The following is a 12602-nucleotide window of genomic DNA, read 5'->3' on the forward strand; positions in this document are numbered from 1 at the left end:
TGTGCATGCCAAACCCCTGTTCATGGTACATGCGAAGATGCATCCCACCCTGCACCTGTCGTTGCAGACTTGCAACTATCCCCGTTCAAGTCCTTGTTCCAGGGCAGTGTTCAATTGTACCTCTCCCATTCCTTGCAATGCAAGCGCAAGTATGCAGCCTGCCACCCACCCACCCCCAGGCTGCAATACCATACTGCTTGCTTGCACTTGAAATTGGGCCTTTTAGGCATGTGGAGGCGGAATCTGGCCACCACGTCATGGCTGCGTTGGTGGCCTGGTATCCATACTCATTCCCCAGCCGCCCAGCGGCCGGGTGTCCACACTCTGTCCCCAGCAGCCAGGGGGCGGCCGGGTGTCCATACTCGGTCCCCAGCCGCCCCGCGGCTGGGTGTCCACACACGGTCCCCAGCCGCCTAGGGGCAGCCGGGTGTCCATAAACGGTCCCCAGCCGCCCCTATTTCTCCATGGAACATCCCCCCACACACTTTTCTTAGCCCGGCCTGCTTTAGGGCAGCATTGGACGAGCCCACCAGAAAACCAGACTCCTCCGGTGGGCCCTGGCTTCTCGATCAGGGGAGTTAGCATCTGCTTTGTTTTCTTGGAATGCGAGCGTATGTATGTAGTAGCGGCTAGGCCTGAGGTGGTCAGCGTTTTGGCACATATCCTACCTCCTCCGAGGATTGCTGGATGTTTTCCTGCTACTATCCCAGTTCTATGACTCCCGTTAAAACAAAGCTTCAGGTGATAAATGATGGATGAGGTGGTGGCAAAGGAAAAAGAGCAGGAGGAACAGGGACCATTCACATCAATATCAGGCCAGTCAACCACATATGTCTTGTAGGATATGTTTCTGTACCAAAAGGAGCGGTTTGGCTACACAGTTATAGGGCATACAGTGAGTGCAATGCCTACCAAAAATTTCGAGGCACTCCAATGCCCCTTGGAAATGACATGAAGGTCAGAGGGCCTTAACTAAACCATTTTTTCCATTTATAGCAACTGGGTCTCCTGTACACTGTTGGCCTAAGCAGTGAATGGAAGGCTTTCCAAAAATTATGAGGAACTGCAATGCCCCATGAAACAGACGTAGATTACAGCGCACTAAAAACCTTCTACCCATTATTGGGGAGTGGGTCTCCCTTAGTTTTCGCCTTTGCATTGATAAGCAAAAGCTGACTAAAATTAGGAGGAAATGCAATGCCCTTTGGAAGAGTCGTGGAGGTTAGAGGTAATTAAAAACAACTTTTCAATGCCCCTTGGAAGAGCTGTGGAGTTCAGAGTGGCTTAAGAAGACGCTTTTAATGCCCCTTTGAAGAGACGTGGAGGTCACACTAGCTTAAAAAGACGGTTTTAATGCCACTCGGAAAAGTGGTGGAGGTCACAGTAGCTTAACAAGACGGTTTTAATGCCCCTTGGAAAAGATGTGGAGGTCACAGTAGCTTAACAAGACGGTTTTAATGCCCCTTGGAAAAGTGGTGGAGGTCGCAGTAGCTTAACAAGACAGTTTGAATGCCACTCGGAAGAGATGTGGGGGTCACAGTAGCTTAACAAGACGGTTTTAATGCCCCTCGAAAGAGATGTGGAGGTCACAGTAGCTTAACAAGACGGTTTTAATGCCCCTCGGAAAAGTGGTGGAGGTCGCAGTAGCTTAACAAGACGGTTTTAATGCCCCTTACAAAAGCCATACAGTACAGCATCTTAAAAACATTATTCCCATTATTGGAGAGTGGGACTCCCATAGTCTTTGCTTATGCCTTCCAAGCAAAAGCTGCCAAAAATTAGGACGGAGGAACTTGCAATGCCCCTTTCAAGAGCCATACAGTACAGCATATTACAAACATTATTCCCATTATTAGGGAGTGGGTCTCCCATAGTCTTTGCTTATGCCTTCCAAACAAAAGCTGCCAAAAATTAGGAGGAAATGCAATGCCCGTTCGAAGAGTCGTGGAGGTTAGAGTTAATTAAAAACAACATTTCAATGCCCCTTGGAAGAGCTGTGGAGTTCAGAGTGGTTTAACAAGACGCTTTTAATGCCCCTCAGAAGAGACGTGGAGGTCCCAGTAGCTTAACAAGATGGTTTTAATGCCCCTTGGAAAAGTGGTGGAGGTCACAGTAGCTTAACAAGATGGTTTTATTTCCCCTCGGAAGAGACGTGGATGTCCCAGTAGCTTAACAAGACGGTTTGAATGCCCCTTGGAAGAGATGTGGAGGTCACAGTAGCTTAACAAGATGGTTTTAATGCCCCTCGGAAAAGCGGTGGAGGTCGCAGTAGCTTAACAAGACGGTTTTAATGCCCCTTGGAAAAGTGGTGGAGGTCGCAATAGCTTAACAAGACGGTTTGAATGCCCCTCGGAAGAGAAATGGAGGTCCCAGTAGCTTAACAAGAAGGTGATAATGCCCCTCGAAAGAGACGTGGAGGTCACAGTTGCTTAGCAAGACGGTTTTAATGCCTCTTGGAAAAGTGGTGGAGGTTACAGTAGCTTAACAAGACAGTTTTAATGCCCCTCGGAAGAGACGTGGAGGTCCCAGTAGCTTAAGACGGTTTTAATGCCCCTCGAAAGAGATGTGGAGGTCACAGTAGCTTAACAAGACGGTTTTAATGCCCCTCGGAAAAGTGGTGGAGGTCGTAGTAGCTTAACAAGATGATTTTAATGCCCCTTACAAGAGCCATACAGTACAGCATCTTAAAAACATTATTCCCATTATTGGGGAGTGGGTCTCCCATAGTCTTTGCTTATGCCTTCCAAGCAAAAGCTGCCAAAAAGTAGGACGGAGGAACTTGCAATGCCCCTTACAAGAGCAATGCAGTACAGCATATTACAAATGTTACTCCCATTATTGGGGAGTGGGTCCCCCATAGTCTTAGCTTATGCCTTCCAAGCAAAAGCTGCCAAAAATTAGGAGGAAATGCAATGCCCCTTCGAAGAGTCGTGGAGGTTAGAGTTAATTAAAAACAACTTTTCAATGCCCCTTGGAAGAGCTGTGGAGTTCAGAGTGGTTTAAGAAAATGCTTTTAATACCCCTCAGAAGAGACGTGGAGGTCCCAGTAGCTTAACAAGACGGTTGTAATGCCCCTTGGAAAAGTGGTGGAGGTCACAGTAGCTTAACAAGACGGTTTTAATGCCCCTCAAAAGAGACGTGGAGGTAACAGTAGCTTAACAAGACGGTATTAATGCCCCTCGGAAGAGACGTGGAGGTCACAGTAGCTTAACAAGACAGTTTTAATGCCCTTTGGAAAAGTGGAGGAGGTCACAGTAGCTTAACAAGACAGTTTTAATGCCCCTTGGAAAATTGGTGGAGGTTACAGTAGCTTAACAAGATGGTTTTAATGCCCCTCGGAAGAGACGTGGAGGTCACAGTAGCTTAACAAGACGGTTTTAATGCCTCTTGGAAAAGTGGTGGAGGTCACAGAACTTAACAAGACGGTTTTAATGCCCCTCGAAAGAGACGTGGAGGTCACAGTAGCTTAACAAGATGGTTTTAATTCTCCTTGGAAAAGTGGAGGTAACAGTACTTAACAAAACGGTTTTAATGCCCCTCGAAAGAGATGTGGAGGTCACAGTAGCTTAACAAGATGGTTTTAATGCCCCTCGGAAGAGACGTGGAGGTCCCAGTAGCTTAACAAGACGGTTTTAATGCCCCTTGGAAGAGACGTGGAGGTCACAGTAGCTTAACAGTACGGTTTTAAAGCCCCTTGGAAAAGCCACACAGTACAGCATATTAAAAATATTATTCCCATTATTGTGGAGTGGGTCTCCCACAGTCTTTGCTTATGCCTTCCAAGCAAAATCTGACGAAAATAAGGACGAAGGAACTTTCAATAATGGCAACACGGACCACGGTCACCCTGGTGGTATAGTGGTGGTGGAGGCTGAGGATAAGGAGAAGAACATAAAACAGCCCAAATGAGGAAGCATATACCCATGTCTGGGTGTGAAGCGGTGCATGTGAATACACCTCCCGAAATAACACAGTGGATTTGACTTTATGTTACTCTGCTGTCATTTGGTGGTGATGAGAAGTCTGGCCCAATCCAGCCCTTGTTCATTTAGATAAGGGTCAGCTTGTCAGCATTGTCAGTTGACAGGCGAGTGCACTTATCAGTTATAATTCCCCCAGCGGCACTAAAAACACGCTCCGATAACATGCTAGCGGCAGGGCAGGCCAGGACCTCCAAGGCGTACAGAGCGAGTTCATTCCAAGTGTCCAGCTTGGATACCCAATAATTAAAAGGCACAGAGGAATCACGGAGGATGCTGGTATGGTCGGCAAGGTACTCCCTCACCATCTTTTGAAACTTTCCACTCCTTGTGAGAGTGCCCCGCGCCTCAGTGTCTGTCCGAAGGGAGGGTCTGAGAAAACTGTCCCAGAACGTTGACAGTGTTCCCCTGCCTCTGCTGGATTGGAGTTGCATCTCTCTCGCATGTACGCCTTGGTTGGGCAACGAACTGTGACCTCTACCGCTAGCGTGTTCAGATGGGAATTTTTTTAACAGTTCTGCAGCAAGGGCCTTCTGGTACTGCCCCATTTTTGTAGACCTCACCACCTCAGGAATAGGAGAGTGAAAGTTCTCCTTGTAGCGGGGGTCTAAAAGTGTCACCGACCAGTAATGACTGTCACCCAACATTTTGACAACGCGAGGGTCATGGTTAAGGCAGCGTAACATAAAGTCAGCCATGCGTGCCAGACTGGTAACGGGCAAGACTTCCGTGTCCTCACCAAGATGACCACTGACCATGCTCTCCTCCTCCTCCCCCCTGTCCTCAGGCCACCCACGCTGAACCGACGGTATGACAGTTGCACAGGTACTACCGTCTACAGCGCATGATACAAGCTCCTGTTCTTCCTCCTCCTCCTCCTCCTCTCCCTCATTGTTCCCCAATGCACGTTCGGATGAGATGATCCTGGGCTGTGTGTAATCGACCGCTCCGGCTTCTTGATCCATCTCATCATACTCTGGCTGCAATGCCTCCTCTTTAATTCTCTGAAGAGAGCGTTGCAAAAGACAGAAAAGTGGAATGCTGACGCTAATGATGGCATCATCGCCACTCACCATCTTGGTGGACTCCTCAAAGTTTGTCAAGATGGTACATATGTCAGACATCCAGGTTCACTCCTGAGGTCTAATGTGTGGAGTCTGACCTGAATATCGACGGCCTTGTTGCAGCTGGTACTCCACAACTGCTCTCTTCTGCTCACAAATCCTTTGCAACATGTGTAGGGTAGAGTTCCAACGTGTGGGGACATCACACACCAGTCGGTGTGACGGAAACGGCAAACGCTGCTGCAACACAGCAAGGGCGGTGGAAGCTGTCGCCGACTTGCGAAAATGAGCTGACAGGTGGCGTACTTTGACGAGCAGATCTGGCAACTCGGGGTGCGATTTAAGAAACCGCTGAACCACGAGGTTAAGCACGTGAGCCAGGCATGGTACATGTGTGATGCCATGTGCCTGATCATGCTGGTGGTGGTCAGGCTGGTAGTTTTGTCACCCCTGCAGATGCTGGCATGGCAGGTGGTACAAATGGCCTTTTTGGGGTTATCAGCAGAGTCTTTAATAAAATTCCAGACTCTGGAAGACCTACCGGTTGTACTGGCAACATCCCTCGTGTTGCTGTTACGGGGAACTGTTGCCTGCCTTCTGTGTGCGGCCACCACACTGCTTCTTCCTGCCTGTTGGGGTACTCTGCCTCCCTCACCCTGTGTGCTGCTGGCCTCGCTCTGCATGTCCTCCTGCCACGTTGGATCAGTTACTAGATCATCCCCCACCTCCTCCTCTTCCACTTGCGCACCACGATCCTCCTCCTCACTTCCTGGCAATTGTGTCTCGTCATCGTCCACCTCTTGTGACAAATTGCCAGCGTCGACTTCCTGTGGCTGTGGCTGTTCAAATATTTGGACATCGCTACATGGGATCTCCTCTTCCACCACTTCAAGCGGAGCAGGCGAGGGGAACAAATCTGGAAATGGACCAGTGAACAGCTCTTCAGAGTGTCCAAGTGTGGGATCAGTTTCTGTCTGGCGACACTCGGCATGGTGGGAGGAAGGAGCATCAGGGTGAGGAGGAGTATGCGGTCAAGATTAGTAGATTAGAACTGTGAAAGAGGAAAACCACAGTTCTATTTCTCTGGCCTACACCCGACTCTTTTAAACAATCTGAAAAATCAGGGAGACACTATTAGTTTTTTTTTACGGCAAAAAATGCCAAAAGCAGGGTAATAGAGATTTTTTACCGTGGAACAGCAAAACCACAGTTATAATTTACTGGTGTATACCAGACTTTTTTAAATATATATATTTGCGGCTGAACAGTGAGCGACACACTCAAACTGTTTTTTTTTTAGATACAAATGGCCCAAAAGTGGATAATACAGAGGTTTGAACCGTGGAACTGCAAAACTACACTTCTCTTTTTCTGGCCTACACCAGACTATTTTCAACAGATATATTTGTGTCTGAAAAATCAGGGAGACACTAGTAGTTTTTTTTTACGCCAAAAAATTCCAAAAGCAGGATAATAGAGATTTTTTACCTTGGAACAGCAAAACCACAGTTATAATTTACTGGTGTATACCAGACTTTTTTAAATATATACAGTACAGACCAAAAATTTGGACACACCTTCTCATTTAAAGATTTTTCTGTATATTCATGACTATGAAAATTGTACATTCACACTGAAGGCATCAAAACTATGAATTAACACATGTGGAATTATATACTTAACAAAAAAGTGTGAAACAACTGAAAATATGTCTTATATTCTAGGTTCTTCAAAGTAGCCTCCTTTTCCTTTGATGACTGCTTTGCACACTCTTGGCATTCTCTTGATGAGCTTCAAGAGGTAGTCACCGGAAATGGTTTTCACTTAACAGGTGTGCCCTGTCAGGTTTAATAAGTGGGATTTCTTGCCTTATAAATGGGGTTGGGACCATCAGTTGTGTTGTGCAGAAGTCTGGTGGATACACAGCTGATAGTCCTACTGAATAGACTGTTACAATTTTTATTATGGCAAGAAAAAAACAGCTAAGTAAAGAAAAACGAGTGGCCATCATTACTTTAAGAAATGAAGGTCAGTCAGTGCGAAAAATTGGGAAAACTTTGAAAGTGTCCCCAAGTGCAGTTGCAAAAACCATCAAGCGCTGCAAAGAAACTGGCTCACATGATGACCGCCCCAGGAAAGGAAGACCAAGAGTCACCTCTGTTTCTGAGGATAAGTTTATCCGAGACACCAGCCTCAGAAATCGCAGGTTAACAGCAGCTCAGATTAGAGACCAGGTCAATGCCACACAGAGTTCTAACAGCTGACACATCTCTACAACAACTGTTAAGAGGAGACTTTGTGCAGCAGGCCTTCATGGTAAAATAGCTGCTAGGAAACCACTGCTAAGGACAGGCAACAAGCAGAAGAGACTTGTTTGGGCTAAAAAACACAAGGAATGTGTAACATACCTGGCGGCATCCTTGCATAGTGGTCCATCTCCCACTGTGCAAGAGCTCGCACTTGATCTCCAGTCCAGTCTGCTAGCCTGGCTTCCCTCCATGCTGTCTGCTTGCCTCTGTTTCTGCTGCTTAAGGACGGTGCCCGATCACTTCCTGCTTCTTGTAGCTGCTGCAGGCACACCCCTTGTGCGTCCTCAGCCTATTGCTGTTTGTCACCTGGTATTTAACCCAGCTCCTCCCTGGAATCCATGCCTCAGCATTGTGTTCTGTCAGTTGGCTTCCGGTCACTGATGTGCCAGGTCCTGTCTATGCTTCCTGCCTTGTGGTATCAGTTCCCGTGTCTGAACTGTGTCCTGTCTGAACTATCTTCTAGCCTGTTCTTTCCGCCTTCTAGGGGCCGCATACGTAGACCAGTTCCTGTATCTTGCCTGTTCCTGTCTGAACACGCTCCTAGCCTGTTCTTTCCGCCTTCTAGGGGCCGCATACCTAGACCCGTTCCTGTATCTTGCCTGTTCCTGTCTGAACACGCTCCTAGCCTTTTCGTTCCGCCTTCTAGGGGCCGCATACCTAGACCCGCTCCTGTATCTTGCTGCTGAGTCTGTTCTTGTCTGAATACTCTCCTAGCCTGTTACCTGTTTTTATCTATGTCCGTACCTTCCCTTTTCCTGCAGAATCTGATCCTGAACTTAACTCCTACTCATTGTCCCTGTACTCCCGTTTGTGAGTTTAGAGTCCACTGGCTACTTCATTGCAAGTATCTTGTGTGTGCCTGGTTCTGCCTTTCCCTTCCTGTCTGTTCCGTGTGAACAGAGCCATGTCCCCTCTGCTCTGCCTTGCTCACCGCTCCGGCGGTTCTTGCCTGCTCTGCCTTTGCTCGCTGCTCCGGCAGTCTCGCTCTGCTCTGACCCTTTGCTCGCTGCTCCGGCAGTCTCGCTCTGCTCTGACCCTTTGCTCGCTGCTCCGGCAGTCTTGCTCTGCTCTGACCCTTTGCTCACTGCTCCGGCAGTCTCGCTCTGCTCTGACCCTTTGCTCGCTGCTCTGGCAGTCTCGCTCTGCTCTGACCCTTTGCTCGCTGCTCCGGCAGTCTCGCTCTGCTCTGACCCTTTGCTCGCTGCTTCGGCAGTCTCGCTCTGCTCTGACCCTTTGCTCGCTGCTCCGGCAGTCTCGCTCTGCTCTGACCCTTTGCTCGCTGCTCCGGCAGTCTCGCTCTGCTCTGACCCTTTGCTCGCTGCTCCGGCAGTCTCGCTCTGCTCTGACCCTTTGCTCGCTGCTCCGGCAGTCTCGCTCTGCTCTGACCCTTTGCTCGCTGCTCCGGCAGTCTCGCTCTGCTCTGACCCTTTGCTCGCTGCTCTGGCAGTCTCGCTCTACTCTGACCCTTTGCTCGCTGCTCCGGCAGTCTCGCTCTGCTCTGACCCTTTGCTCACTGCTTCAGCAGTCTCGTCCTGCTCTTCTCTCGCTCACCGCTCCAGGCAGCCTTGTCCTGCTCTTCTCTCGCTCACCACTCCAGGCGGTCTCGTCTTGTTCTGCTCTTGCTCACCGCTCTGGGCGGCCTCACTCTGCTGTTTGTCCACCGCATCTCCGGTTCTGTTCCTGAGTCCCAATCTGTACTGGGTCCTATCCACTCGGTGCTCCAACCTGTCGTACCTGCCAGTACCTCCCTGCCTGCATACCAGTCGTGCTTACCAGCATCCGCCAGTCTGCATACCAGCCGTGTCTGCCTATACCCAGCAGTCTGTGTGCCAGCCTAACCTGCCTGTTCCTGTATTCCCCTGTGTGGGTCAACAGCCGTGTCCGGGGTCTGTCCTGGAGTAGCACCTGGTCCCTCTGCTCGGTTCCTCCTTGGTGCACTGGCGTCGTATGCCGTCGTGCGACCCTGGTCGGATCGGGTGGATACTTAGTTACGCCCCTCCAGGCATTCACTCTCCGGCACGGTCCAGTGGAATCACTACATATACACGCACACGCCACTCAGCCCGGACGTGTGCATTACAGAATGGACATTAGACCAGTGGAAATGTGCTTTGGTCTGATGAGTCCAAACTTGAGATCTTTGGTTCCAGCCACCGTGTCTTTGTGCAACGCAGAAAAGGTGAATGGATGGACTCTACATGCCTGGTTCCCACCGTGAAGCATGGAGGAGGAGGTGTGATGGTGTGGGGGTGCTTTGCTGGTGACGCTGTTGGGGATTTATTCAAAATTGAAGGCATATTGAACCAGCATGGCTACCACAGCATCTTGCAGCGGCATGCTATTGCATCCCGTTTGCGTTTAGTTGGACCATCATTTATTTTTCAACAGGACAATGACCCCAAACACACCTCCAGGCTGTGTAAGGGCTATTTGACCAAGAAGGAGAGTGATGGGGTGCTACGCCAGATGACCTGGCCTCCACAGTCACCAGACCTGAACCCAATCGAGATGCTTTGGGGTGAGCAGGACCGCAGAGTGAAGGCAAAAGGGCCAACAAGTGCTAAGCATCTCTGGGAACTCCTTCAAGATTGTTGGAATACCATTTCCGGTGTTTATTTCTGTCTCTGTCTCAGTTTGTGACACACTGGATCTCTCTCGGACCCCCGGTCATTACATAAGACTTGCCATGTATTATTAGCACATCTTGAACATCTTTCATAGCATAGCTTTCACAATTGATACACAGTTCACTGTTGTTGTGGTATCGGTAACAATAGTCTTACATGAAATGTTGCTTAAATTCCTTCCACAATTCTATTGGATTTGTAGGTGTTCCAAAAATACAGATGTAAGCGAACATCTCCCGAAGTTGTGTAGGCATGTTCAGAACAGTTGCATCTAGTATAGTATTTCTCCAGACACTATCATCTATTAATAATCCAAGTGCTAAGGCAGCATCTTGAAAGGTTTGATGTGTAATACCATTTTGTTGTATGTTGTCAATGGGCTCATCTTGATGAAAATATAGTGCCTGAGAGTTAGGTAGATGTACTGCAAGGTGAATAATTGCATGAGATTGTCTATGCATAGGAAAAGCAAAGATTCTCCATGCCGCTTCAGGCGCACTGACGTATCGTGAATAGTGTTGAGCATTCCGATACTGTAATATCGGGTATCGGCCGATATTCGCAGTATCGGAGTTCCGATACTGAGTTCCGATATTTTTACAATATCGGATACCGGAATCGGAAGTTCCCATAATGCCTGCGCTCTGCAGTGTCTCTGAAGGATGACAAGCTGGATGGCAGCGCTCAGCTGCGATCCAGCCTGTCATCAGAAAGCCATCCTATGGATGCGCCATTTCTGGGGCGGCTGACGGCTGGTGTTTCTAGCCTAGGAGGGGGCCAATATTCATGGCACCCTTCCTGGGCTATTAATATCAGCCCCCAGCTATCTGCCTAGCCTTTGCTAGCTATTAAAATAGGGGGGACCCCACGTCATTTTTTTGGGGGGGTCCCCCATTTTAATAGCTAGTAAAGGCTAAGTATTCAGCTGGGGGCTGATATTAGTAGCCTGGGAAGCTCCGTGGGTATTACCCTCTTCCCAGGCTTCAAGCATCTGCCCCAGCCGTCTGCTTAACCTCCGCTAGAGACTAAAATTATGGGGAACCCCACGCCAATTTTTTTTTAAATAAATCCTTTATTTTAACACTAAATGACAAGTACAGTAATCAACACTATCACTGTACTTCTTATATATGTGACTCACATGTTTCTATCTATCTAATCTATGTGTGATGCTCTATTATTTCTGTTGTAAATTGTTGGGTACCGCTGCTGAATTGCCGGTCAGCTTTTTTAAAGAGACGGTGCATGAAAACACTAATTTTTTTTTAAATAAATCCTTTACACTAAATGACAAGTACAGTAAGCAACACTGTCACTGTACTTCTTATATATGTGACTGACATGTTTCTATGTATCTAATCTATGTGTGATGCTCTATCTTTCTGTTATAAATTGTCGGGTACCGCTGCTGAATTGCCGGCCGACTTTTTTAAAGAGACCGTGCATGAAAACACTAATATTTTTTTAAATAAATCCTTTACACTAAATGACAAGTACAGTAAGCAACACTGTCACTGTACTTCATATATATGTGACTGACATGTTTCTATCTATCTAATCTATGTGTGAAGCTCTATTCTTTCTGTTCTAAATTGTCGGGTACCGGTGTATGCCGCTGCTGAATTGCCTGCTTTTCATGTTTCACTGTGAGCACTGTTCCCATCGATTTGGGCAACCACCTCCCCCAATACATTCTACATTATTGTTAGTTGCTTTCCTTCATGTAGAATTAACCTGCAAGGAAAGAAAGGGTTTATTTTCATTCCGATATTTGTGTCCCATTGACTTGTATTGGTTTCCGGTATCGGAATCGGCCCGATCCAATCCGATCCGATATTTCCTGATATCGGAAGGTATCGCTCAACACTAATCGTGAATCCACAAATTGATTTGTTTCATCATGTTGGAGTTGTGTTTGAGCTATTTCAATATTAGCCTTGTCATGTCATTTATATACATATTTAAACAAATACTTGACACTTTGGATGCTAGCACAAATTTCCACATTAATATGGCAGTTGTATTTTTTTTTAGCAAATATGGGTTATATGGGACAACCCATGAATTGTCAATTTTTTTAGAATTATGTTGATATGTAGTGCCAATGTTTCTGCGGTAAATTGGATAACCATCCATTTCTTTTGAGGTATTTTGTTGAAATTTTTTTGGAAATCCTTTGGTGCAGTGTCCATGATCCATACATGGACAGTTAAGATTAGCTTCACCACAGGGACCGTGAATCATGTTTGTCAGAACAATGTTGTGGAGCTGAGGGTATGTTGTCTTGTCAGGAATTTCAGCCCACACAATATTGTCTCTATGTCTTCTTCAGTTCTGATTTTAGAATTTTTGTCAAGTATGATTAAAATATGTGCATGTGGCAGGCCACGCTTTTGCAGCTTGATGACATGCACAATAGCACAGACGTGTCCAAATAATCCATTGTTGATGTCAGATAACAGGGATTCAAATTTAATTTTAAAGACCCGTGCAACTAAGTCTGGGCGATGTTCAACACGTTGCCACTGTTGTAAATTTTCAGTAATTTCCCTCCACTATGGATTTGGTGACAAAGAGATCAGGGCGACCATATTTCCTACCGATAGCCATAGCATCCTGATA

The sequence above is a fragment of the Phyllobates terribilis genome, unplaced genomic scaffold (genome assembly GCF_046119375.1).
Source record: "Phyllobates terribilis strain yellow unplaced genomic scaffold, ASM4611937v1 Scaffold_1__5_contigs__length_1240528914, whole genome shotgun sequence".
In the NCBI taxonomy this organism is placed as follows: Eukaryota; Metazoa; Chordata; class Amphibia; order Anura; family Dendrobatidae; genus Phyllobates; species Phyllobates terribilis.